At 40.9% G+C, this 26,747-nt stretch overlaps 1 protein-coding gene across 10 annotated transcripts in view; it reads left to right on the top strand.

Moving 5' to 3' along the window:
* The window catches only part of ZMIZ1 (zinc finger MIZ-type containing 1), a 344,473-nt gene that overhangs the window by 249,565 nt on the left and 68,161 nt on the right, over positions 1–26,747 (top strand). The window contains exons 1-2 of one of the 10 annotated variants that reach the window (XM_061450393.1): positions 3,121–3,268; positions 3,787–3,857. The exons of 8 other annotated variants lie outside the window; for them this stretch is intronic. The gene's annotated coding sequence lies outside the window, so the exon portion shown is untranslated. Of the gene's footprint in view, positions 1–3,120; positions 3,269–3,786; positions 3,858–26,747 lie in introns of those variants that run through there. One more of the 10 variants, XM_061450384.1, reaches the window with a different exon arrangement.

Here is a 26,747-nt window from a genome sequence, read left to right as displayed (position 1 = left end):
CACTGCTTGAAAGAGGAGCATCTTGCATGGAGAGCAAAGAGCAGGACCCCATGGATGTGCTGGTGGTGTGTTTCTTTGCCAAGCAGTAACTGACAGGAGTAAGACTAGAGAAGACTGATCAGTAGTATCACTGCCTCCTGTTTTGAGGTAAATGTGGCTTTGAAATCTTCTCATTAATCAGCTAGAGGTGGCCCAAATAAGTGTCTCCTCTTTCCCCCCTGTAGGACTGAACAATGCCCCAACCTCAGCCCACCTCCCCTTCTGGCCCCATGGGAGAGCAGCCGCTCAAGCATAGCACTGGACAGTGGGACCCCTGGGGCTCCACAGAGCTGCACAAAGCACAGCCAAAGAGTCTGCACTTCCAGTGCTGCATCTAAAAGTTGCTTCCCAGTGCGGACCTACTCCTCCCAGTAGTAGATGTCTTCAGTGCTTCTTGTTAATAGTAATAACTGCCTGAGATAACCTTCCCTGTGATGTAATTTGACATACTGCTGTCAGTGGGGCTTAAACATAGTAATCTTTAAAAATGATTGGGAATTTGCCCTAGAGAAAAAACTGTTATGATTAATTTCTACAAATGATAAACCACTCCTTCTTGAAAATACTGCATGCTATGAAGTGTCATTTAATCCATTTAACTACAGAGCCTGATGCTTCTGACAACTGTGACTCAAATGTCATCACAGAAAGTGATATTTCAAGTGGCAGGGTGGGATTAGAAACCTGCTGAAGATTTGTCAAAGGAGAAGTAAGTACATAATTTTTAGATAAGTGATTTGTCTACTCTAAACCACTTCCGCTGAAAAGACAGGCAGCTTAAAAGAGAAACTTACACTGTTACACTAGGAAGAGTGTTTAATTGCAGAGAGGGAAAAAGTCAATCCTCTTACTTATGGTGGTATTTAGAAGAAAAAGCATAGGATACTGGGTAATACAAGTTTTCTATATGGAAGTAATAAGATTATTTTTCCCTCAGAATATAAGATTTCATTGAGGCTTGTATGAGGAAGGAGTGAGTCTCAGTATTTGGGACCCAGCTGCCTGATACGTTCTTGTTGTTTTGTGTGTCTTTTCAAAATATGAAATACCACCGTGATAGCTTATGGATTTTGTAAATCTAGTAAAACCTGAAACAAGCACAAAATTGTGCATTCTGTGTCTGTTTGAAATTGATATTGACTTACAGTCAGTTATAAATTTCATTCACATCCCCCAAGTCTGTACTCAGTGCAGTTACATTAGTAGGGACTTTGGTCCTTGTTTGGGATTATTAGCACACTTCTCTTTACTGCTTTGCCAGTCCTCTAAACTCCTGCTTGCTGTTACCTCTTCTGCCAGCCCAGCTGGATAATTTACGGCTCTTTAAAGCATCCATCCACTCTGAAAGGCGATAAAAACAGTTGTAAGAGTTTCCGTACTTTTCTGTGACTGAATCTCAGATTTGATCAGGTGCAATGGGAAGTGCATTTTGTTCCAGAAGCCCCGTTTGTCCACCTCGCTCTCTGAGGACTTAGCTGAAGGCCTGCCCGCTCTGTACGGAGAGCCCACCTGCTATGGGTACCAGCCCCGCACTGTGCTTTGTACCACCTGTAGCAGCCGTGTTGTCAAGAGTCTTCCTTTGGTCAGGCTGGTGCAGCTCTGAGGTTGCCCAAGTGTTACAGAGGATTTGGTTTGCAATACTGCTTAGTCTGACAGCTGAGGAGAGAAAGCAATAACCCTGACAGGCTGACCTTGAGCTCATCACACGTCAGAAGTGGAAGTTAGGGGAAAAGCACGCTTACCTTTCACTTGTTTGAAGTGGATTCCCTGGGAATAAAAAAAAAAAAAAGGAACATGAAATCTGACAATGCTTTTTTTTTGTGGAATAATTTTTCGGAGAAGAGCTGCTCTTTGATATCTGTGATAGTTTATTGCTCCAGCCTGTCATGTTGCAGACTCTCCCTGCTAAGGTGTTTTTGAAGCACGCTGAAGTGACTGTAAGCATGGCAAGGAAAGCTGGGGCCAATTTTTCTCTGAAGGAATTTTGCTGAGGAGCCGGTATTTTTGTTTAATCCCTCCTTTTTTGCTGTTGCGTTTTGTTTGGGTTTTCGCTGGAGCCTGCAGGCTGACTGATCTGCGAAAGGGCCGGGTGCGCCTTTAAGAGGTGGAGGTACTTCGTGCAGGTTGTGCCGGGGGAGGAAGTGGCTCCCCACCGCAGGAGGTTGGCAGGAAAAGGCTGGTGTTAGGCTGGTCACAACTTAAACTGCCAGTTTTCCCTCTGAGAGGGAGCAAAAAAATTGTCACATTAGCTTCCTGTTCTTTTCTTCGACACTGACAGCTGAAAACGCTGTCCGCTAAAGGTTGCGTTGTGGTACAGTTTGATCTGTGAAACTTGTTTAAAACTCTTCCCTGGGCAGCGCTGAACTCGGAGTGGCGTGGGAGAGGGTGATGCTGTTCGGGGCAGTGGGCGGCCGGCTGAGGTGTAGGTCTGAACTCATAAAACCTATCCCAAGCGTGAGCCCGAGCCGGACAATCCCGGGAGCAGTAGCGGCTCCGGCCTGCAGCCCCTGACTGCCTGCGTGCCTCAGTTTCCCTCGGTCTCTGCGCCGAAGGGGCTCGTTGCGCTCCCCGCGGACGCGCCCCCGGTGCTAGTCGCCCTCGGGACTGCAGGCGGAGCCGCCTCTCCGCCACCCCGTCGGGCCGCCCGCCGCGGGCCCGGCCCCGCCGGTGCCTCCTGCCCGGCGCGGGCGGCGGCCGGTCCGGAAGGAAACTCCCGTCCACGGGGGCTGCCCGAGCCGTGGCTGCTCCGCCGCCGCCGGGGCTGCTCCGGACGTTAATTAGCATGACTAGTTTGATGGATTTAGTCAACAGCATTCAGCAAACAGGGCAGGGGGGAAACAAGTGCGTAAGATTTCCCAAATCTAAAGACTTTTGAGCCCCGGTGCCCTCAGCGGTTTGTTACGCGGGCTCGAACAAGTGTTGCTGCCAATTAATTGATCGGGGGGATTTATTTTAGTATTTTGGCTGGGTGCCAGAGAGAGAGGCTTTGTCCTCGCGTTTTAAGCACCACCCCTCCTTGCAAGTTTGAAATGTGAGCTGCCTGGGTGTATTTTTTTTTTTTTCCTCCTCTCTTTCTCTCTCTTCCTTCTGGCAAAGTGGCTGCGTGTGCGTGCGTGTGTGTGTGCGTGCATGAGTATGGGAGAAGGAGGGAGAGGTGTAATGGGAAAGCAAGAGATGGATCACTAGAGGCAGAAAAGAAAACCATCACTATCAGTAACATGCAGCTGAGGTGAGATTTTTCTGAGTGTTTGATTTTCTTAAAACCCTTTCAGAAGATTTAAAGCAGCCTTCTGCCATGCTGTGTGCTGAAGACGTACTCCTAAGCAATGTCATAGGGATGCTTACATGTATATTGCCGGTTTAGGTCTGTTCGCGTACGTGTGAAGTTTTAAAGCTTAACCTGATTCTCTTTATTGTCTCTAGAGGGTTGTAGCTTGAGCACAAATAGCCTGTTGGCAAGTACGGCATGAGCCCATTAGCAAGACTCCATCTGTGATTGGTTTTGCCTGGAAACCGGGAGACAAGCAATGAATAATTGATGTGTGTTGTGCAGTAGCTGGACAGGCAAAGAGGAGAGAGAGAGGGAGAAACAGAGCAGGGTGCCCTCAGAGGGGGGAGAGCGAACACGCTTGAAAATAGCTACTGGCTGCCTTGTGCCGAGATGAAGGCAACCCCGGCTGCCTTTGTTCTGCACTGGCTGGGCTCTGCCTAGAAGTGTTCGCAGATATCTGTGGCCTTTCTCTGCAGCAGAAGGGAGGCAGGCGAGCCGAGGCGGTTGCAGAGGAGGACTAGGCTTTTGAATGAGATGTAACTTGGGGGTAAGTTGGCTTCCTCGGCGGGAGGGGGGCTTTGCGTGTGTAAGTAGCGACGCGAGTGTGAGTGTGTGCGTTGTCGCCTCGGGCTGACTGGGAGAGCGTGTGTGATTGTGTGTGTGTGCGCCGGTCGGGTGTGTGTGCCAGCGCGAGGGTGCATTGTGGGTAAGGCAGTGCTGCATGTTGTCACAGGGATGGCAGGCAGCAGGCAAGGAAACTGGGACGGGTTCGCACGCAGATGCGGGGAGAGATTCGGAGCTGCGAGAAGAAGATTCACGGTTTGCTCATTTAGCTGGACTTTACCATATTGCTGCTTTAGGGGGTGAACCGCTTACAGCTCACAAGAATCTTGCTTCTTATATCTGCCACCATAAAACCAAAATGCAACAGCAATTATCAGTGGCATTTTCTCCAACTTGAGCCTGCCTGGCACTGTCAAAACGTGAGGAGCTGTTCTGTGAACAGCAGTGGCAATACTGCTGCCACCATTTCATTTTTGCTGCCTTTATGAGGACCTTGCCATGCAGAACTCACATCTATGGCAAGCAGTCTCAAAGAAGATCCCAAAGAAGTAGTAGAATCAGTGGCAGTGTCGAGTATTCAAGTTGACATGTTTGCCCCTTGTGCTGAGTAGTTACAAGTTTATCTCTTTGCCTGTGTAAAAAAACAAAAATATATTTAATTTTCGTATGATTTATGGAGTTTTCAGGAAGTTTCAAAGTAGTGCTACCAGACTGGAATTCGGAATGGGGATTTATGTTTTGATTTAATTACTTGGATTAAAGCAGATAATAATGTCAAACTGGATAAAATGGTATACGTTAATGTACAATAAAAATGAAAGGCAAGAAATCTGTACAGCTTCAGTGTTCGCAACTTTGACATTGACAGCATGGTTTGTTGGGGGGAAGAGACTTGCTGTTATAGACAGCAGCTCTTGGATCAGTAAAATCACTGCATAAGATGGAATAGACTTTGCCTGAAGTAGTGTCAGTGATCCTGTGTCCACTGAAATCACTATCAAAATAAGTATTGACTTCAGTCATACAAACTACTTCCCCTGAGTTCAGATGCACCCATTGTAAGATCTGGCTGAAAATCCCATAGCATCTGTCAACTTTTGATTGCTCTCAGTAGACAGCCCTCATGGGGTGAACTGGCTGGTTCGAATCTCCTTTTATAACAACAACATATCTTGTCTCATAAAATTACAGAAGATGATGTTGATTCTGCAAGCCTGTATGTTTTGGAGAGAAAAATTGATGTGGAGACATTATTTCGTTCAAGAAATCGTGTCTCAATCAGGTTAAGGGAACCAGGTCGTTAGGCTGAAGTGACCTAAGAAAAACAATTAGCATGGCTGAAACATTACCTGGATTTTGAGTACATAAAATTAAGATCCAGCTAAAACTGTTCTAAGTTACCTAATATTTCCTTTAATTTGTTTTCAAGTTAGAACTTTATTACAGTTACATTGATAAAGTAAGTAGCAGCAGCTAATCATGCATAGAAGTAGAAGCTCCTCTCAGTCAAGTAATAGCATGTCTCCTCTGTGCTGTCACCGATCTGCTAAGCAGGATTTTGTTCCTCTTTTTGCTTAGCACTTAAATCAAGATGGCAGCTGAAGTGCAGTAGAACTTGTGAACAAAAGTTTGGTTTTATGTAAATTTACTTCAGAAGAACTCAGTAATGCTTCAGTTTGAGTTTAAGCCAACAGAAGAGTGTTACCAAAGGCTCAGTTTTGAATTTATGACTAAAATTTTGATTTTTTTTAAAAATTGCTTAACTTTAATTTGATTCCCACCAACCCCAGTTGTACCCCCTTCTGGAAGAGCCATCAGAAAATCTATGGGGAAATATGTTTGCAAATGCAGTGAGATTTCTCTTGTAAAGTCATCTGAATGTGCAAGGTATGGTTTCATGGTAGCAACTGAAAATACTGATCATAAGAGAGATTTGAAACTTAAGCCTTTAATCTTGTGTAGGCTGTAGTAAAATGGACACAAATGTCAAATCTGTGTGTGTCAGTGTCTCAGTGGTCCTTGCAGAAATGTTGCTTCAGTGAAACACATGTGCTCTGATCGGTATTTCTAGTGCCAAAAGTAGCAGTTAGGCCTGGAACCCTTATGCCAGATGCTCCAGGAACACCCAAGAAGGCTTGTCCCTATGTACCGCACACAGGACAGCTGTTGGTTACAAGGCAGAGAAATGTGCAAACAAGCAGAGAATAATAGAGGATACTTTGGGTTCAAATAAGAAACAATGTGTTGTTAACAGGTATTTTGTCAATTACAGTGAGATGATTTAGAATGGTCTGGCAAGACAGGCCTGCTTTTGCCAGGAAAAATTAGTATAGTAATTAGATTGAGTCTCTGACTCCAACTTCCCAAAGCCCCCCAGATTAAAAGATGTGTAAGACAAGCGAATAGTGGTTTTATGTGTCACAAGGTAAGCTGAGGACACAGAAGTTCACATGTTCTCCTCAGTTGTCGCTGGGGCTGTGACAACACAAGGCTGCTTTCCCATGTCCAGGACACGAGCAAAAGGGACATTACTGATCAGCAGCAATGAAAAATCTTACTAGAGTACAGCTGAGAAGAAACCAGCACCTTATGAGATTTTGCAATTGTGATTCCTTTTTTTCTTTTACAGCAAGGGAAAAGAGAATATTATATTAAACAGCAAAAGAGCAAGTGGGGGAAAACAAATAAACACAAAACCTTACCATGTAGAACATTGCTAAAATGATGATCCAGAGATCTCAGTGAAGATGCTCTCTGGTTTTGTTCCTCTCGGTTTGAGAACAGAGACTGCCCACAGGAAATACCTTCCTCTGAGGCTGCTCTGGCGAGTGGAACTTCTGTTTTGTCTTGGGTGGAACAAACAGAATAAGCTGCAGTTAACAGACAGCCTTGAGACTGCTATTGAGCAGCAGGGCAGCAAGGCTTTGCTCAAGGGAAAAAAAAAAGGGAGGGGAAAGTGACTTCCTCCCAGTCCTGCTCAGCTATTACTGCATTGTAGTTCAGAGCTATCCCAGCTAGAGCTGGGTGATCTAATCTCCGTGTCAGAAGCCTGGCTGAGTAGCTAGTGGATAGCTGTGCAGCCAAGTGGATATGTTACTGCCTCCAGTACCTTGCAGGGTACAGCATATGGTGCAGCATAGGCATATCACGGCGATTTTAAAAATACCGTAGTAAGAAATGACCCCACTGCCCGTCCTCTAAATTTCGTACCTTGCTGTGGTGGTGTTCCTTCTACTGCCTTTGCAGAAGAAACCAGAAGGTTCTGTGAAAAAAACATTAGACGTGGCATCTGTTTCACTGGAGTGCGGAGTTACTGATCTTTTCTTTGGAGTGACCAAAACAAGCAGATCCTTATAAAAATAGCTGAAAGCTAACATGCTGGAAAAATATATTGTGTTAATATCTCTTGGCTCTTCTAATGGCAGGATAGGGACAAAAACTCCACCAAGTATACTTGCTTCTGAAGTGCTTTAGCAAAGGGATGTTTAGGTATACAAAGCGGTTGTTCAAGAATTAACTAAAAGTCAACTTCCTCAATACTGAAACAATTTGAAGTTACTGAACAAAACCTTTTAAACCAGAATGTAAAAGGATAAGCCAGCCTTCAATTGAAATGGATGCTTCAGTAATTATCAGAGGTACACCAATGTGCAATAAAGCAAAGCAGTGATAGCTTTTAAGGCATGGTGATGAGTGCGTATCTGTTCATCATCAATGAGAAAGCAGCCAGCCAGTCTGGCACATACGTAGTCTCTTTCACTGAGGACTCAGTAAGGAGTCAAGAGAAGCCCGGAAAGAACACTTATTTTCCCTGGTTTCAATTGGAAGTTGCCTGAATAATTTTTTCCTTAAAAATCAAGACAAGGTATAGTTATAAAATAAAATAAGTGACACTGGGGCAGTAATTACTTCAGTGTGGGAGGCTGCCACTCAGCCTGTCTATCATAAATATTACACATTTCTCCAGTTCTTGACCTGGATCATTCTCAAATGTCTTGCATTCCCTGGAGTGTGTTACTAATCCTGACTCTGAGCTTGTTGGGGCTCATTCTGTTGACAGTAATCCAGTGTGACCAATGGCAGTTTTACCTATTCCAGGAGAAAAAAAAAAGTTAATTTTGTTCTCAGTTGTCTTTATTAGTACCCATCAAATGTTCAGGCACCCAGCTAAGCTCCCAATTCATGTTGTTTGTTGTAACTGAAGTGCAGGTCTCACCAGTTTGATGACTAATGTTTAACATTTTTAAATCAACTTCTAATCCTCTAACTAAATGTTCTTGTTAGTAGTTGGGGTTCTTTGTACCTCCTCGGTGCCCCTTATGTTTCTTAAATCTCTTAAATATCAGGAGGTAGGCAAGCTGGACTCCTGTCTGTGTTGACATCCTGAAAGGGACAAAACGCCACCGTTTTTTTACCAGCTCATTGGAATGCTATTAGAAGATAATGTTAGAGTACCTGGATGGGTTCCTTCTTTTGCCTGCTTATCATTAAAACTATTTTGACTGGATTTCAAAATCGTTCTGACCCAACTTAGTTACAAATGAAGTGAGTAGAGCTGCAGCAGAAGCAGAACTAGGGCAACCTGGGATGCTCATAAAAATCACTTCTTTGCTTATTCTGGGTATCTTCTCTTACTCAAGCCCAAAAAGGTAACAGAGGGCTAATGGGAGATTGTCATATGACTCTTCAGTACTCAATTAGCTCTGCTAACCAGCTTTACTGACATGTTTGTTTTAGTGATTAAACGTATTTAACATTTTATTAACAACCTTTTTTCTCCCTTAGTAAGTGGTAGGAAAAGAAAAAAGCACCAAAGGCTGTTTCTGCCACTTTTGCCACTTACTTATCCATATTCTAGCCAGACTTCAAAGGAGAGTGTTAACAGTACTTTTACTGTCTTATCTACTGACACTATCCAACTGTTTAAAAAAGTTGAGTTTTTCAAGCATCGGCCTAACACCACAGCTTTCAGAGCAGCCTGTCACGATTTACTTATTCATACAGATTGCAGAGGCTTATGTAGTCTTGATCCTGCTTGATCTGCCAGCAGTATTTGCTTCTATTGATCACAGGCTGTTATTTGACTGCCTTGAGCAGCTTGTAGGTCTCCCTGGTTCTGTTAACGGGGTCTACTACAGATACTTCTCAGCATTCTCATTTTGTTGCTGTCGATAGTTTTAACCCCAGCCCTCCCACTCAAGACAGATGTGCCACAGGGTTGTGTCACACCCTTTGTGGTTTTTTATAAGTTTGGTAATACCTTAGTGAGCTTTGGCAGTGTAACTGGGGTTCTGTCTTTATTTGACTGTTAGCTCTGATTTATAGTGCGTGTTTAGCAGTGTGCCTGTCTGTCATGTTTGGTTGTAAGTACGTAAAGACTCCTCCTGTAATAAAATGGCATAGTTTTGGAAGTAAGTGCTGGTCCTTCATGTTCCTATGTACCTTTTCATCCATATACATTCCTACTGTTTTTCTAGCAGTAGGGCAATTAAGAGGTTAATCTGGAAGAAAGACAATGTTGTCTTTTGCACATAGAGAAGCACTGTTACATTGTCCTGTTCCAGCCAGCTTTCCAAAATTCCTCAGCGTGGAAATACTGTAATTCCTTAATTGACCAGTTTACCTGAAAGTCCTTAAAGTGACTATCTAAAGTAATTTGTGGCTGCCAAGAAGTACGCTTCATTAGGCAAAAGGTAGAACTGGCTTTAAATCAGAAACATCCATGTGAGCTTTTATATGGCCTTTGTCCATTAGAAGCCAGAGATTTTAATCTTTTTACTAAATGACTTAATGGCTTGTGAATATACTTTAAAGCTTTTTGAAAAATAGAAGCATATATGGTCCTTGTGTATTTGTGTTGCTGGTTTTAATATGAGGGTGGCCTTCTTTGAAGATGCAATTAAGCTTCTGCCTGTTATTATTTGTGGATCCTTGTATAGTTTTCATAGAAAAATGGCCCAGCAGATGGTGTTTGAGCAGAAAGGGGAGAGAGCCAGTGGCTGACTCTTTGAAGAAGTATTTGAGATGGAGAATTACGAGGACCAAGTGATTTTGCTTGGAGGGAACACATCTAATATGTGATGACCCACTTTTCACCCTTCCATATAGATACTTTTGCATTTAGTGAGACTAGGATGTTGGCTTTCTGGCTTGCCTTGACATTCAGTAAACTGTTTCTTTGTCTCTACGTCTACAAAAAAATATCAGGGCAGGATTTATTCTCTCATAGAGAGCGTTTTGGACTTGGAGGTTTAGTTGATCATTAGTATGTAATACCCCATAATCTTGGATTATGTATTTTGCCATAAGCAGAACAGAAGATACGTTTTATAATTTCTCCTAGGAGTAGGTTATAAGAGATCTGGAAAAGGATGTTTTAATGTCCCATCTCAAGTGTTGACTTAAAATGGCTCACTTGAAGCACTCACAAGTCATGCTGCAAAGGCAAAAAATGTCCTTCTTGTTAAATGACTGTAATCTAAAATGTTATAGAGGGCTGAATGATTTATTGATGTATCTTTCAGAGGCATTTACCTGCACCTGTAGCCAGCCCATTCCATTTATTTTGGCTTGCTGACAAATTAACAAGCTATTTGTATGTCAGACTTGGTCAGTAGTCAACTCCCTCCTCCTTACATATTGAACAGCTTTTAATTTAATTGTCTGTGGTGTTGGCAATTTATTACCCAGATAGATGTCACTCAGAGGAGCTTGTATTTTTGTTGTTGTGTTTGTTTGTTTGTGGTTTGGGGTTTTTTGTTTAAAAAAGAAAATAAAAACTTGAAGATTTATTTTTGAATATGCTCATAGTGCCTTACAGAAGAGAGTATGTAGAAGAGAGCAGCTTTCAAGCCTTTTCCATACACAGAGGCAATGAGCTCTGCGATACCTTCCTTTCTCTTAAATAGTTTGGGATGTGAAATATTAGGGTTTATATTTAATGACTGGAATAAGCTTAACTCCATGATTATGGCCGTTGTCATTGTATCTAGACACCTGTGAGGAATGAGCAATCAGAATTGCATGTCAGAGTCGCAACTACGTAAATGTGTTGCATAAATACTCTCAGGCAGGGTTGAAGTGTGCCTTGCCACCTGCAGTGATTACACTGCTGCTCTTGAATAAGTTTTGCGGGGGATTTAAGGCAGAATTATTGTGTCCTGCTAAATTGTTTTACTGTTGGCTTAGACGCTCCTCACAGTGAGGATCTGAGTGCTACTTTTCAAAGTCAGAATGCTATACTGTTACAGAGAGGCAGTGACAGGTTGCCTGGCTTGAGCTGCCAGGATGTCTCCTGCCTTGCTGCTCCTCTGAGGCACCACCACTGCTGTTCTCCAGCTGAAGAGAACTAGTGAAATCTATTCTATATGTCTGTTTTCTTAACCTTAATTAATCCAATCTTGTACTTTATGAACTTCATGTAACACATGAAATTTGAGTTTTGATGTAACGAAGAGGATTTTCGTGTCATATGAGCGTGCCTGGTGCTGGCCATCTTGGCCACCTGATTCTGCTAGGGCTCCCTGGGCCTGCAGGTGGTGGAAAGACCCAGCTATTTTTTTCCCCTTTTACAGTCATGGTTGCTAGTTGATGTTGGCACTGTACAGCTTGAAATGTTTTATGGTCTTACATCTGCTTAACCTTTAGTGTTTTCTGTCATCATCCGTCATGACCTGGTGGCCTATGGTTAGTAAAATGTGCCCTTGCAGACTGCCAGATACTGTAATGGAATTAGGCCCTTAAAATTATCAGAACTGTCAAAGGGGCTTACAATCCTGTAAGAGTTTTAAGTGGTTTCTTACCTCCATTTCAACACACATGTGACCTGAAGTGTTTTTTCTTGGGGTTTGGTTTTTTTTTTGTTCTGCTTTGTTTTACTTCCTATTAAAGTGGGGTGGAGGGGAAAAAAAATTTTCCTTGGCATATTTATAAGGAGTCTCCTCAGTTCTGTCCCAGATGTCTTTTTTTTGGCTCTTTTCTCTCTCTTGCACTTGCAGATTAAGCTCTGCAGATAATTTAGCAGGAACTTGTTCCTTTAAGTAAAAGAGTAAGGACACTTCGGTATGTGCATTAGTCAGTCAGTGTGCACTGAGGGCTGACACAAGGCAGGAGGGAACGTCAGGCTTGCTTTGAGAGGGTTAACAGCGTAATGCTCACAGAAGGTGCTGAACCGACACCTCTGGAAACAAATCTCTGCAGAGTGAGTGTGGGAAGGGCAGGAACACTGTATAGTTAGTCCTGTTTACCAGCTCTGTGCCTGATCCTGGGCAGATAGCACTTGAGATGTGAGCTGGTTTATCTTTCGCTAGTTAGTTTTCATTGAACTGTGAAAATGGTGAAAGTAGTTTTGTAGCACCTTGGTGGTCACAGTGCCTGATGGTTATTAACAGTGAAAGATTCTGTAATGTTTCTGACCTGAGAGATATTACATGTGCCACACCCAATAGAAATTGAAATGTGCGGTAGAGAGGTAATTTGACTATGTCAAAACACAGCCCGTAGCTGAGTTTGACAAGTCCCCTATTCTTGAGCCTGTTTCATGAGTCTCAGTTCAAAGCAGTTTGTGAGGTTGTTGCATCTGAGCTGTTTGCCTCAAATTATTGCAAGTTGTTAATACTGCTTTTTTTAGTTAAAGGGTGATCTGATTTTGGCTGTTGAAGCGGTGCCACGCTGACTCAGTTTCTTACCACCAGCAGGGTGACACAAGGTGAAGAAAGAGAATAAAGCGAATAAAATGCTGCTGTTTGAAAATATGTCTTGTTTGAGACCTTATACATAAGTGATAGAGGGAAGTGCACTGCAGCCATTTCATTTGCAAGGAAAAGAACTGTTACAGAGATTTCTTTTACATCTCCATGGTTCTCGTATAGCACAATTAAGCAAGGTAAAAGAAACTGTGATCCCTGCCACTAAACTGTGTGTAGGCATTAGTCCCCTGAATAAAATTAACTATTAAAAAAAAAGGTTTGGATTGCCTGAGGTGACATTAATTGGAATAGACAATGGAACAAATTGGCCTCTGAGCAAGGAGGACAAACCATGAAATACCTGTCCTCCAAGAAAAGTAATTCCTGTTTCAGTTTTTAGAGCAATTTCAGTCAATGATAAATCTTGACCTGGAATGCTCCAAATGACCATCCTACAGCGGTGAGTATACTTCTCTTTTCTTTAGCATACAAATCTCAACAATCTTCCAGGGCCCCCACTGCCCTAAGCAAGAAGAGATGGAGGTGGAGGAATGAAATCAGTCATCAGGCGATGGGCTGTCCCTTCTGATCCAAGAGCTTGAGTATATTGACAGCTAATATTTTTCCTTCACAACAGTCTAGTGAATGATCTCATCAGCTGTTGCTAGCAGATGCAAGAATGATGAGCTTGTGGTAGCAAGACAGACATTACACTGTTTTCTGTGCTTGTCTTGGGATACGAGTGACAGACATGTCATCAACAGTTTTCTTTTTGAATAAAATTGGCCACAGCATTTTGAAAAGGTTCAAAGGAGATTAGGATTAGTTGCTTAGTGGAGGGAGAGAAGAGGACCCCTTCCCAGCATATGCTTCCTTTTGGTGAATGAAAGTTTGGGATTCTTTCTGGGAAAATGGATGTTTAAAGGCTGATTAGCTGTCTTAAGAGGAAGTACCTGAACTGTGGCTGTTTCTAACTTCATTACAAAGACATGGTAACACCTTGGAAAAAATAGAGAGCAATGAATGTCTCCTTTTAGTACTCACTGTTGTTTATTTAGCACAAAGGCCTCAGGTACATACTTTTTAATGGGTTTTTATTAATCAGGAAGAAAAAAGGCAGTTTATGCAGTCAGGCAAGCAATGTTGCAGTGTCCACATTCATCAGTGCTGATTCTGCTGTGTTCTTCTTAGTGCCAAGTCAAGCAAAGCTGATGCAGATCACTGGAAAATGGGTTGTCAGTGTTTAGGTTATTTAATCCTCAGTGTTGATTCCCAGTTGTGACCGTTTCTGTTACCAGTATGTTTACTTTGAGCTTCCTACTTCTCAATTGTAAGTATCTCTCCTGTAGTCAGAGCACATGTACCTAACCCATATGAACACTCAGAGCTTGCCAGTTATCCAAAATATTGGGTGACAGATACTTTGCTGGAAATACGTGTTTGGTTTTCCAGCCATGTACAAATTGAAAAAATTGTCAGGGTGACCCAAATCAGGTTGAAATGAGGGAACTTACTTGAATAAGGCAGAGCCTGATCATAAAATAACACTGTATACAAGTTAAACGTTTCTTGTTTTAGTGACGTCCTAAGTAGCAGCCTGAGTATTTCCTCTGCAGCTGAGTTCTGCCTACTTTCAACTCTGACTTTAATAGTTAATGGCACTTTCCCCTAACTCTGCCTCACTTTTTGCTTCTGTGCCTGCATTTGAGCAGTACCCCGACTATAAAAAAGTCTGTCTGACTGCAGTATGAAAGTTAATGTCCTAGTGTGAAAATAGTATTTATTATTCATTGTCTTTGGACTGAAATGTCTCTGCATTTGTGGGTCTTCACAAAGCCTGTCGAACTGCTGATAATTTTTCAAAAATCTCACTTTAGATAGTGCTTGTTGCCTTAAACTGAAGGGTGATTGTGGCTCTTGTTTTCTTGGGTTTCAATCAGTGGAATCCCAATAATCCACCCTTCTAATTTATGCCGTTTCAAGTTGTTGTAGAGTTTCACTCGTAGTATTTGGCAAACTTTTCATAATTCTTGAGAAGACTTTATATTGTTAACAGATTCAGGCATTTCCAAAACATTTTTACCAGTTGTCACCATCTGAAACTGGAGTCTACAGTTGAGTTTTCCCATATGTATTTTCATTGTTTGCCTAATCTGTTTTGAGATCAGTTTTGCATGAATTAAGGACCCTAGGGGGAAAAAAAATAATCTAAGTGGTGCTTTCCAGAAGCTTCTGCTGCAGATTTCATTGATGATTTAGATAGTTCTTGCCTGTCCTTAACTCCCCTTTTTCTTCCTAATTACACGAGAGATTGAAGATTGTGTTACATACTGCATGAGTGGTAGTATCTGCGCATACTAGTATTGAATCAAGTGGCAAAATAAATCATAATCAAATTTCATCCAGTGATGCTAATTTCTCTCAAAAGCTGGAAGGTAGCTCTACCTATGTAGGAAATAGAATAGACTTGTGTTCTGGTTTGACAGTACTATACGCAGGGAAAAGATGAAAAAGAGAGAGGGCAAGAAAAGGCTCCCAAACCAACAATTCTGTTGTAATTATGGAATTACTAACATTTTAAATGTTTAAACTTTGACTACTATAAATTAGCTGTCAGACCAGTAACTTCTGCCTACCCTTTACAAGCCGTTCACATTTTCCTGCAGAGCTGCGTATGCTTCCCATTTCATAATCTGAACTCTGAAAGTCTGCCTACTCTCTACTGAACTTTAGTTTTACATGACATGAGAGGCATGCACCTTTTGGGAGATAGCTTGTTACTTGCTTTCAGTGATCTGTCTGAAACCTGGAAGAAAGGCATTAAGCAACCACAATAAGGAATTTTGTGCAGTAAGGATGAGATCACCTGAAGTGAGATCTGCACATAAAACTTGTGTGAACATGGAAATGTCATTAAGGACTATGTTTATTTACAACTCTTGATACAGGCAAAAGTGTCAGGGTAGGTATAGTTCTATAACAAAAATGGCCTTTTGCTGATGCAGCTAGTTTCACTCAAGGAATTAGAATAAGCTATAAACTAGCAAGATCACTTTTCTTTACTGATATAAACTGTATTTGCAGTAAGCACATACATCAAACTTTTTGAGGGTGGTTGTGCTGACAGAATACTTGTGAAAATGGTCACAAGGAATGGAAGAGGCAGGAAATATACTCCTGGAAGTAGCTAGATGTCTTAATGTGTATATGAGCTTTCCAACCTTTTCACTAAGCACTTTTTTATAGGTGACGCTCTTTTGTTATCCCATACTGCGTATTCAAACTCAGATTGTGCCTTGAATTAGTCAGTGTAGTTGGTATGAAGATGCATTGGTAACGTATGAGGTTAGTTGAGGTGCGTGTTCCAGCAAATGTTTCCAAAGACTCCCTCCTGGATGTTCTTCAGCGTCTCCCTCTGAAACAGCCCTCTTCCCCATAGCATCTTTTTTTCTGTGTCATGGATCATCCGTGAGTAACTGCAAACTTGCGTAATCTACAAATTCTGTGCGAGAAAAAAGGCTGCCTTCTGAAGATTGGTAAGCAGTTGAACTACACCAAAATGTTATATTCTGTATGCTTGTTCGTGAGAGTCATCTTGGTGTTATGGAAATGCAGAAGTAAGGCTTTACTCCCTGAGAAGTATTTTTAGGATCAGTCTAATGCAGATCTGTATGTAATTTGGAGGTTTCAGTCCAGAAGGGCTTGATCCCACCCTGAGTTTCATTTTGAGTTCCAGGTTCAAAGAACTATCAAAGAAATCATGAACTCAGTTTAAGTGGGCTTGACTTCATTAACAGCCATGTCTTCCATATTCATCACTGAATTTGCAGTTGCCCGGAACTGTTGACCAAAATGTATCCCAACCCCTCTTGCTCTTTCAGCAACCTCAGCTGTGTTTCCTTTAATAATTTCCTGAAAAAGCAGTTTAGCCTGGTTTTGGTATAAAAATATTCAGCTCTAGCTCTGGGTGAAAACTTTTTCATACATTTCCAAGAGCTTTTTTTTTTGCTCTTCCATGCAGCGACCTGCCCTTTGGAAAGAAATCGGGACTTACCAGAGCAAGGCATTTCTGCAACTTGAGCAACTTCTGTCTAAACCACATCTGTGAGCTTTTTACAAATGAATTAAAACGCAGTTATGCCTTTTACTTCAAAATTGATGTGGTCCATTTCTCCAGCGAAAAGGTCTTTAACTGTATTTGTAAGATCTGTTCTAAGATAAACACTGCTGCTGGTCTTCTTTTTCTGGTGTTGGTTTGCCTCTGTAGAAATGTGATTGTCTTTTTTGGTTGTTTTACTTATCTTTTAGGTTTTGACAAATAAACCAGTATTTGGATCAGATGACAATAACATGAGGCAACCTTTATCCGTGTACTGGCAAGTTAAGTTTAGTAATTATTTCTAGCATTTGATAATTACCTGTCTGGAATATCATGTGTAGCCTCTTTAAATGTCTTGTTAATTCAGCAGTAACTGTCTGTTGATGTTACAGTTCAGTGAATTGAACCCATGAAGTGTTAATCCAGTGACTGGCCAACCTCTTACCCAAGGTGGGACTAGAATCGCTCCTTATGCGGAGCCAGTTTGCAGAGCAGTGTACTTTTCCTGCCTGGGGAAGCCTGTGCTGAACTCTGAAACATTTGACAGATCCACCCTATTCCAACACACTGTTCACTTGCAGGCAGGGAGCCACATTACAGGTTACTCTGGTTATTTTGTTATAGGTAGGTTTTGTTTTTGAAAATGAATTGTGTTTTCATCTGCATGTTGGGTACTTGAAATAAAAACTTTGAGTAAAAACAAATTAGCAGTTTGGTTTGGTTTTAATAATTGTAGAATTCATGTAGAATTATGATAAACTGAATTCTTTAATTTCTGTTAATGACAAAAGTTTCTATTTTCATTGAAACAGAAAAAGTAGGAGAATATAAGTTCAGGCAAAACCTTATAGCTGCTGTCCTGCAAAAAGCTCAGATTAGGTGAAATGTACCCAGTACCCAGGACTGGGACATGCTGTGTGTGAGTAACCAGCACATGAGTACACTCTCTCAATAATATCTTTTCTCTCTGCAGAAAGATTGGGTCTGTCATCAGGGAAGATGTTGTGTGGTCTCTTTGGACTGCATAAGCAAAGGTGCTCTCAGTAATCCAATTCCAGCATATAAAGACTGAATAAACAGTTCTGACATCCAAAACATAAGCAGGATATCTCAAGTCCATGAACACAGGAATAACAAAATGCCAGTACAGAAATTCTGGTAGGCAACATGCCTGAATCTGATGTCAGTCAGGTGAGAGTTAAAAAAGGTATTTGATACAGGTGAGGGTGTCTAATAGCAGTATTGAAGTTCAGATGTTTTTTTTGCTTTACAAGCTTGTACCTGGCAAGAGCATTTGACTTCGAAAAGTTCAACAACTACATCTTTGAGGAATTGAAGTGATATCAAAATTTTGATTGTCTTGATTTGAGAATAGGTTTCCAAGATTCCTCTTTTACTTGGGGAAAGGGCTGGCCAATGTAATGGTAGGTCTGTGCGCATAGGCAGATGAGCAAATGTACCTGCCTGACTTTACTGCATGACAGCTGTACCCATTAGTGTGCATTTGCTGTCTCAGTATCTCTGGTGCCATATGTTCTTTTTCTTTAAATAAACAGGTATATAATAGGTAGGACAGATGGGAATAGCAAAATGGTGTAAGTAGAGGAATGATTTGGAACAAGACTCAAATGATTAATCTTGACACCAGTAGTCTTAACCAGTTTACGATAGAACTGAATTAGTATGTGCTGTACAGTTCCTTTCACTGACCCTGTCAGTGGAAAGGTGTCTGTGATCAACTTGTAATTTTAGTTTCTATCTGTCTGCTTATGACTCATTAGTGTTTGTATTTCCATCCTTTTGGAGCTTAGCGGCTTGTTATATTGCTTACTAATATGCTTCAAGGAGTGTTGCAGATTAGCTTTGTAGACAGTCTAGTCAGTCTCTGCACCAGAGAGGCTCATGCAACTGTTTCTGTTTTGTTTAATTTCATTTCACCAGTACAGACTCATTGAGGTAAATACTTTTTTTAAACTGTAAAACAGTTAAAATGTAAAAAAGTAAACAGTAAAAAAGTAAACAGTAGCACTGAAAGCATCAAATATAAACATGAAGGAATTAGCATTAAATTGCACTGAAATGGCAACTGGAAATGTAATTGTACGGATAGCTACTTTATAGCAAAAAATACAAAAGCAGTCAGATGATACATTGTTGAGTTACACAGATTTTATTCAAAATGATACCAGGAGTGTGTCAGAAGATTAGAAGGGGTAGGACAGCCCTCTTCATGTATGCAGTTGGGGAGGTTCAGTTTCCCCTCTCAGGGAAACTTGGATTTTTATCTACTTTTTGATTTCTATTTTATCCTCAATTCTGAAGTCTAGGGGAGTTTTAATGTTATTTGTTTGGTAAAGAGCATCTTTGAAAACAGTGCCTACTACAATGAATCTGATCTTTTTCATTCTTGTCCTTATTTGCTACTTTTGCAACATCTAGTTATGAACAAATAGAGCTCTAAAACATGAATGGGATTCTCAGTATTTGCTGCCTGCACTTGACGTCTTTCTCTTCTCCAGCCCTCGGTGTTAATGAGCATTAGTTCACATTAGTTTCCTATTCTCATAATGTCTTTTAGAACAGGTAGTATTAAGGTTAAGGAGGACAAATGAGGAACCTTAAAAAGGTCCTTTTATAGTTGCTTATCAGACCTTGATTCCCACATTGATAACATAAGGTAAGGATTTATGATACAAACGCTGTTCGAGACTACATTCTCCATAACTGGTTTTAGCCTGATCTGTTGCTGCTGCTTGTTTATTTACACTTCTTCTTAAGGTATTAGGAGGTAATACCATATTGTGAATAAGATGTTAGAAGGCAATTTAGTATACACCTTACCATGTGTTGCTAGGAAGACAGAAAAATAGTTCCACTGACCCAATTCAACACAATTTTGAAAGAGCAGGCTTGTAGGCTTGCTGGGAGAAGGTAGGAAAATCCCAGATGAGCTGAGAAAACTCGGGTGAATTTACTGTGGGATTGTCTCTTTAATAATCTATTTGGCTTTCCAGGGTTAAGCACAGGAATAAACCCTTCACCATGGTATTTCCACCTCGATGAGGTGCAGGCCAGATTAAGTGGCCCAGTCAAATCCTCCTCATGCCCACCGTAGGAAGCATATGCATGTGGAACTGGGGGTGCAGAGGGGGACTGAAAGCCTGACACAAAGGTCTGTGCTTCTGCTCTGCCCAGAAACCAAAGGGTTGCTTTGTGGTGAAGAGGATGGTGTCAGCATCCTTGGCCTTAGAAAACTAGTTGGAATCCTACCTAGCAGATAAAATCCCATTCCTCAGTAGTTGTAGGTTTTGCCATTCTCCTGAGCATGCTCAAGACTTTACCAGAGGAGTTCATTTTTCTGTTCTTGATTCTCCCATTTCTTGTACATGAAAGAGAAACTATTTAATAAAATTTCTCTCTCCAGTGCATGTGTGTTTTAGTTTTGACATGATAGCTAACAACTCCTGATACACATTTTATAATGCAACCTTTAGATTTAAAATGCTGCCTCAGATGTGAAAATGAAGTAAGCATATTATCCATGAGACCTGCACATACCTCTTGTCTTTTGGATGTATAATCTCTACACATCATCGTGTTTCCTTCTTCATATTCTATTAATTTTTTATGAGCTTCATAAGAACTGTAAAGCACAAGCTGTTTTCATGTAGATGGTTTTTATGGTGACTAAACATTGGAGAAAGGAAAACAAATAATTGTTCCAATATACATATTGCCTGGGATGAACAGATTGATTTAAAATGCACTCCTTCAGTGCTTTCTATAGGCAGCAGGCTGGAATGATTCAGTTCTGATTTTCTGGCCTTCAGTCTGCTAATCCTCATCTTTCAGCGTGTCATTTTTTGAGCTAAGCCTCTTGCCTTTTTAACTGATAGAAGAAGTTTAAGTGTGTTGCTTTCATTGTGGAGGAAAACACTGAATGGAATCATTAGGTAAGAATAATTGCTGAGTCTTTTTTGAAGTTTGTATCCTACATTTCAGAAAATTACTCTTTTTTTCTTCTTTTTTTTCTTCCACTTTTGATCTTAGACATCACATGTGACAAATGTTGAAACTTGCTGTACTTCTAAGAACAAGAGCGAATGTTTAATGTCCATTTATGTCATTTATCTTTTCTAATGTCAGTGAGCATGTGTACATATAAATGCTTAATTTTATTTTGAGTTCCACCCTGTTCTTGGCTTCATAAATACTTTGTAATAGGGATTTCGAGGAACTTGACTGCTTGAGATATGTTAAGGAGAAAATCATAGTAAAAACCATGTGTTTGTTTCTGAATACTAGTAACATGATTTTGAAACCTTCTCTGCCAAGTGCATCTTTTCCATGAGGCTTGATGTTTCTACATTCCTCTTTTTATCAATAATATGTTTTTTTACTGTTTACTTATTCAGAAATGTGCCGTCTGCAAATCCTGTCATCTTACTTTCAAACTCTTTTTTCAGAGACTGGGTGAATATATTAAACACCTTTAATTTTTTGGCATTATTTTGATCCCCCTCGTATGTTAGTTGTTTGTCGTACTGAGAACTGTTGGTTCTTGTTTGTCTTTCTGTTAAGGAGTTCCAAGTGGGTGACAATGCTGTTTGCTGCAGATCCCGTGACTACTGAGTTCCTTGACATTCTGTTGCCAGGGGCTTTGTCAAAGGCTCTTCAAAAGGGCAGTTAAGTTACATGAATAAACTTCATTTCAGGCATGTCTTCATTGACACCTTCTGGTTTACCTCTGTTGTGTGTTCAGGTACATGTTTCTGGCTATTAAATTAATGTTAACTGATCTGAAACCCTTTAAAGTGGGACTCAACACACTGTAGATGTTTCACTGTTGAAGCAGTAGGATCAAATGGTCAGCTAAACTCTGTGCACTATGAAGGACAGTACTGCTTGTTACTGTTGCTTGCCCTCTTGGCGGTGTAGAGTGTAAGTAAATTATATCCTCTGTAATTGTAAGGCACATGGTAAATGGAACTCTTGTCTGGTGCTGTAACTGTCCATATTACTAAATGTTAATTGCTGCCCCTCTCCTTGTCCAAACTTAATCAAATCTGAGCTCCTAAGACTCAGATTTCATGTCAGCAATTGCAGGCAGAGTAAAAACAGGGGCTTTGCTGACATTCTAGTGCAAGTCAGCTGTCTGCCCCTGCGCTCTGTTTTTATAAATACGGTACACAGCCTCACGATCCAGCAGATCAACAAGGTCAGTTTGAGAAAGCAGATAAAGTATTGTCTGCCTATTGTTTGAACCATGCTGGATAGATGGACTCTGGTCATGTTGTGGGTATGGGAGGGTTTTTTTAATTCATCATGCTCTACTGTAGTCATTTGCACAAAAGATGCTTTTAAATGAGTAATGAGTGCTTTCCTGTTTGGCAGTTGGTTAAACTGAACTTTGTGTCACAGCTCTTTACGATTCACTCACACAAGACCTAAAATATTCAAGACTGGTAGGGGGGCAAAAAGCTCTGTCTGGCTCATGCTGTTTCAAGGAAAAGAGAGTCTTGGGGCGCGGGGGGAACCCTGGAAAGACCGACAAATTATGCAGTGTTCTTTCTGTCCATGAATAGCTTCTCTTGTGAGTGAATGAGGCTGTATTTTTGGACTCGCAGACAAAGCAAATTTTGATGCAACTGGCTTTTCTCCAAAGCACGCTTTCTGTGCTTATTCTGTGTATTTTTATTATTTTAAAAATATAATAATAGCCTGAAAGTGATCTGAAGGCTTGAGTCAAACATCCAGGGTCCATTTAGTCTTGCATGTAGCAGTATTGCAGATCATATTCTGGGCAGTGAGGCTCCACTGAGCCTCTCAAGCAGAGAGCTTCTCTGTTTTAGCAGAAATTTTGTTCTCCAATGTCTTATCTTCCTCCTGAGAACTGCTTTATGCTTACATAGAGAGTCAAAAGCAGAATCAAATTCAGATTTCTGACTGTTACATTTTACCTTTCACTGTACCTTGTAAATAAGGCTATAACATTGTACAGTTTCATCCTGAATTAAGATCATTAATGTCATAGACATGGTCAACTCCATTGAGCATGTGGCCCTCTGTGACCTGATTTGAAAGGTCGGTTTGAAATACATTAAATTTATCTTCTGGAGCCAGTGGAGATCTGGTTGTGAATCTGGTACTGGCTTGCTTGGCTTCAGTTTTATGTCATGCTACTATTTATTCCAGGTATGTATTCATACCTTTGTGGTTTAGCCTATCTGACTTTCATGTGGGAATAAAACAACTTTGTTGCAGGTTTTTTGAGAATTTGTTATTTTTAACTTTAAAAAAGCCTGTGCAGTAAAATCTATTAAGACGGCAAAACTGACTGGCCTTTATAGAACATTTCTGATGTAATCTGGTTTTAACTACTGGGTGTTCTAATAGCTATTAAAACAAGAGTGTGTTTATCAATATCGGTATGGCTTTACAAGCTTTGTCAATCATTTCTCAAGACATCTGCATTACAAAATCCAGTTTCCTGAGCTGTAAAAATTAAAAGACATGTCACAAAAAATTAAGAGCAGAGTACTGAAAGGTTTGCAAGATAGCACTGGTACTAAAAATGCTTGTGAAATTACATTCTTGTTTTAACAGCTGGAAATTGAGGATGCCTGCTTGGATGCGTATGGTCCCACCTCTTCTCTGTGTCACTTGTCAAGTACCGAGAGAAGATTACTAGCAGACTTCACAGTACAAAGGCTTCACATTCAGGTGCCCATTCACTTAGGACAGATGTTTGATACCCCCTTTCAAATGAGATGTTGACCTTGTTCCTGCTGGCAGTGGGTGGCTTTTAGCTTGATGTGCTGTAGCATCTGGAAACCGTTGTTGGTGCACAAGTAAGGAGACTAGGTTTCAGTGGATGTGAAGGCTCTCAAGGTCTTTAGCATTACTGGTCTCTGTGAACAAGGCAGGTGGATTAGTGATTGCATGAGGTAGGAGAAACCTGTGAGGAGGAGATTGGTTTGTTTGGTTGTCTTTTTGAGCATTTATCCAGTTAAGTAGAGGTTGTCATATCAAAGAAAAGAACATCACTGCTGTCACTATCATGAATTCATAAACTTTCATTTGTAAAAATAAAAACAAAAAATCATTCAGTGTTTTCTGCATGCTGGTGAGGGTTGGTGTGAGAATGTTACCGTATGTTATAGCTTGCAGGCGCAACCAGAACTTACCTCATCATTGCCGCCACCACAAAAATGCCTCCCAGGACATAAATTGAAATTATGGAAATATGGAATTATGGAATGCACCATAATGGTTCATAACACATATGAGGAGAAGAGGAAAGAACAAAGTCCATACAAGATGCCCATCCTACAGTACCTGAGTTTCATTACTTAGGAAATTGTATACAGAGAAGGCTGGTGTTTTGTGGGGTTTGGGTTTTGTTTTGGTTTTGGTTGTGTTGGGTTTTTTTTGGTGGGTTGGTTGGTTGGTTGGTTGGTTGTAGTCAGGAAGAGGCTGACCTGACCAAGGACAGACCAAATAAGTAATCAGTCAGGAAACCTTATCGAGGTTTTATGCCAGTACTAAAAAGTATTGTAGTACCAAAGTTACTTCAGCAGCTATAAAGATAATTTCACCACTGGGTTTTTTTTGGATTTAAAGTGGTTGTCAGAGCATTTTTTAATTAGTTGTACATGGGTAGGTGATAACACTGGGACTCAGTTTTAGGTATATTTCTAATAAAGGCAGGATTGGTAGGGCTCAGCATTGCTATCATGAGACTGGTTTTAGGTCCGTATCTTTTTGCTGGGTTTTAACAATTCAGGCTGAAACTTAATAAAGTGTATATGTGTGTATATATATATATATATATATATATATATATAAACTACATATGAACTACATATGTATTTTGGAGAACAGGCTAGGCCATTGTTTATGGAAGAACTTTCTACTGACCTTTTCCTTGCAGATAGTATGTTTCCCATTTGGCAAAATGCTGTTCTTTCAGTGGCAAAGTCGTCACGTTTTTTTTGCCATTAAAAAAAAAAAAAATCAATCCAGAGTTGGCTGTGTTGATACACAGCTGAGTAACTGTGGTTTGCAAATGCTCACAAGGGACCTCCTTGGCTGAAGAAGAGAGGATCTCAGAAGACCTCCGTTGTGGTTGACCATGTTTGAAGTGCTCCTGGCTTTGACTGCTAACCAGCATGTTCAGGCGCCAGTCCGACTTACCAGCTGAGCAGTCATAGCCAGGCAGGACCAGTGAAGCCTGACCTCTTTGGAAGCTATTATGAATCATACTGAAAAGGGAAATAGGTCATATTATGAGTGTCTAGTCATAATAGTTTAGATTTCAGACGCATAATATATGCATCAGAAAAATTCCAGCATTTATACTAGCAGATCCTTTGTCCTGTGGTGAATGTCACAGCATTTGCATGTTCTACTATCAAAATTATGAGCTATTTCCCACCTGAGACAAGGTGGAACCTGAGAGATTGCTGAGGTGGACCATTTGGAATTTGTTACTGTTGAACTGATCCAGTATAAATTGAATGCAACTTACTTTACTGTAACTGTACAAATTAGAATACCAATTTGCAGGTAGTGAGGTAATACCCAGCTTAAGTGTTAAGATAAACTATTATTTTAATTCTTCATAGTTAATTTTTCTAGTACAAGCAGGCTGTAAACCTTGAAGCCGTTCTGATAACAGCTAAGGTGCTGGAATTGATTAGAATAACATGAAACAACATTTTGCCTTTTCCTTTAAGGATCAGGATTTTATGGGTGCCATTTATTCCCCCAGTTCCCTGTTCACTTCTTGAGTTAGCTGGTTAGAAGGGTGCATACAGAGGGATGTACCTCCTTGCATCTCTCCCTCATGGCCTGGAGCTGGTGTTTTTACACAAGTAATAAGGGTTAGCTCAGATAGGCCTGTGTTCTGGCTCGCCTTTCAGTTGCTGAAGTGTCAGTTTATTCTAATCTAGACAGAGTCCATCTGCTTTCTGAACCACAGTAACTGCTTAGAATAAGGGGGAGTGAAAGCCTGGTGTCATAACCTTTTGGCCAAATACCCAAAGTGCTTGTGTACTTTTGTACTTTAGTCTCACGTTCAGTCATCACTGGTTAGACTTGTATTTGTTTGTAACTGAAAAATTGGGTTAGTTGTAAATCCTCAAAAATCCCAATGTAATTACTCTGTAGGAAGAAACCACCATAGGTAACTTCTACACATGTAAAAATAACATGGGCTAATTAACATAAAATCATGGGAGTTGGGCAATTCATGGCCTGAATTACTGCTTTCACTCTTGAGTGGACCCAAGCCTTTTTTCAGCCTGCAGCCTGCTGCAGATTTGGCAACAAGGGAATGGGGAATCCTCCCATGCCAGGGCCTTTGGGAGCTTATTCCTCTCTGGTCGTTGTTAGACAAGAGTTTCTCAAGTTGGGACGTGGTACGTATGTGTTCAAGGTGATAATGGGAGAACTAATGCAACATCAGATTGTTTCACTTTCCACTGCCTACCCACCCACTTTTTTTCCCTTTTCCCCTGTTCTCACCCAAGCAGATCATACAATCACAGAATGGTTTGGGTTGGAAGGGACCTTATAGAGCATCTAGTTCCAACCCCCCCAGCCATGAGCAGGGACACCCTCTGTTAGACCAAGTTGCTCAGTCTGTAGGGCTGTCTTGTGTACTGTTTCCAATCCCAAATTAAGCAGTGCACTCCTACTTCTTGTGCTTGTTCCTGTCTGTTTTTTTTTAGTGCTTGGGAATCATATCCTCACTCTGTTTACTTTTTATGTTTCTTGCACATTGTTTTTGGTTAAGTCTTTGGCTTACCCAGTTGTGTTTACCGTGTCTTAAGCAAGGTAACAGCAATCAATCTTGTAGCCAGTGTCACTGGTTTCTTCTGTCTTATTCTGAGTGACTTTACTGCTAATAGCCAAAGTATTCCTTAATACAGAGTTTTAAGCAGAACAAGGTAAACCCAGAACTGCTGAGTCCCCATGGTGCAAGTTGTGAGCCAGCACATGATAACATAATCATTTTTATGGTTTTTATGGTACTTTAGAATGCTATGTGATTTCACCAGATTTAGGCACTATCACTTTTAAT

Source organism: Pezoporus flaviventris, unplaced genomic scaffold (assembly GCF_033815535.1).
Source record: "Pezoporus flaviventris isolate CSIRO_AGI_PZ_B2104156 unplaced genomic scaffold, CSIRO_AGI_Pfla_v1 ptg000001l, whole genome shotgun sequence".
In the NCBI taxonomy this organism is placed as follows: domain Eukaryota; kingdom Metazoa; phylum Chordata; class Aves; order Psittaciformes; family Psittacidae; genus Pezoporus; species Pezoporus flaviventris.
This window is presented reverse-complemented; position numbering and strand designations above follow the sequence as displayed.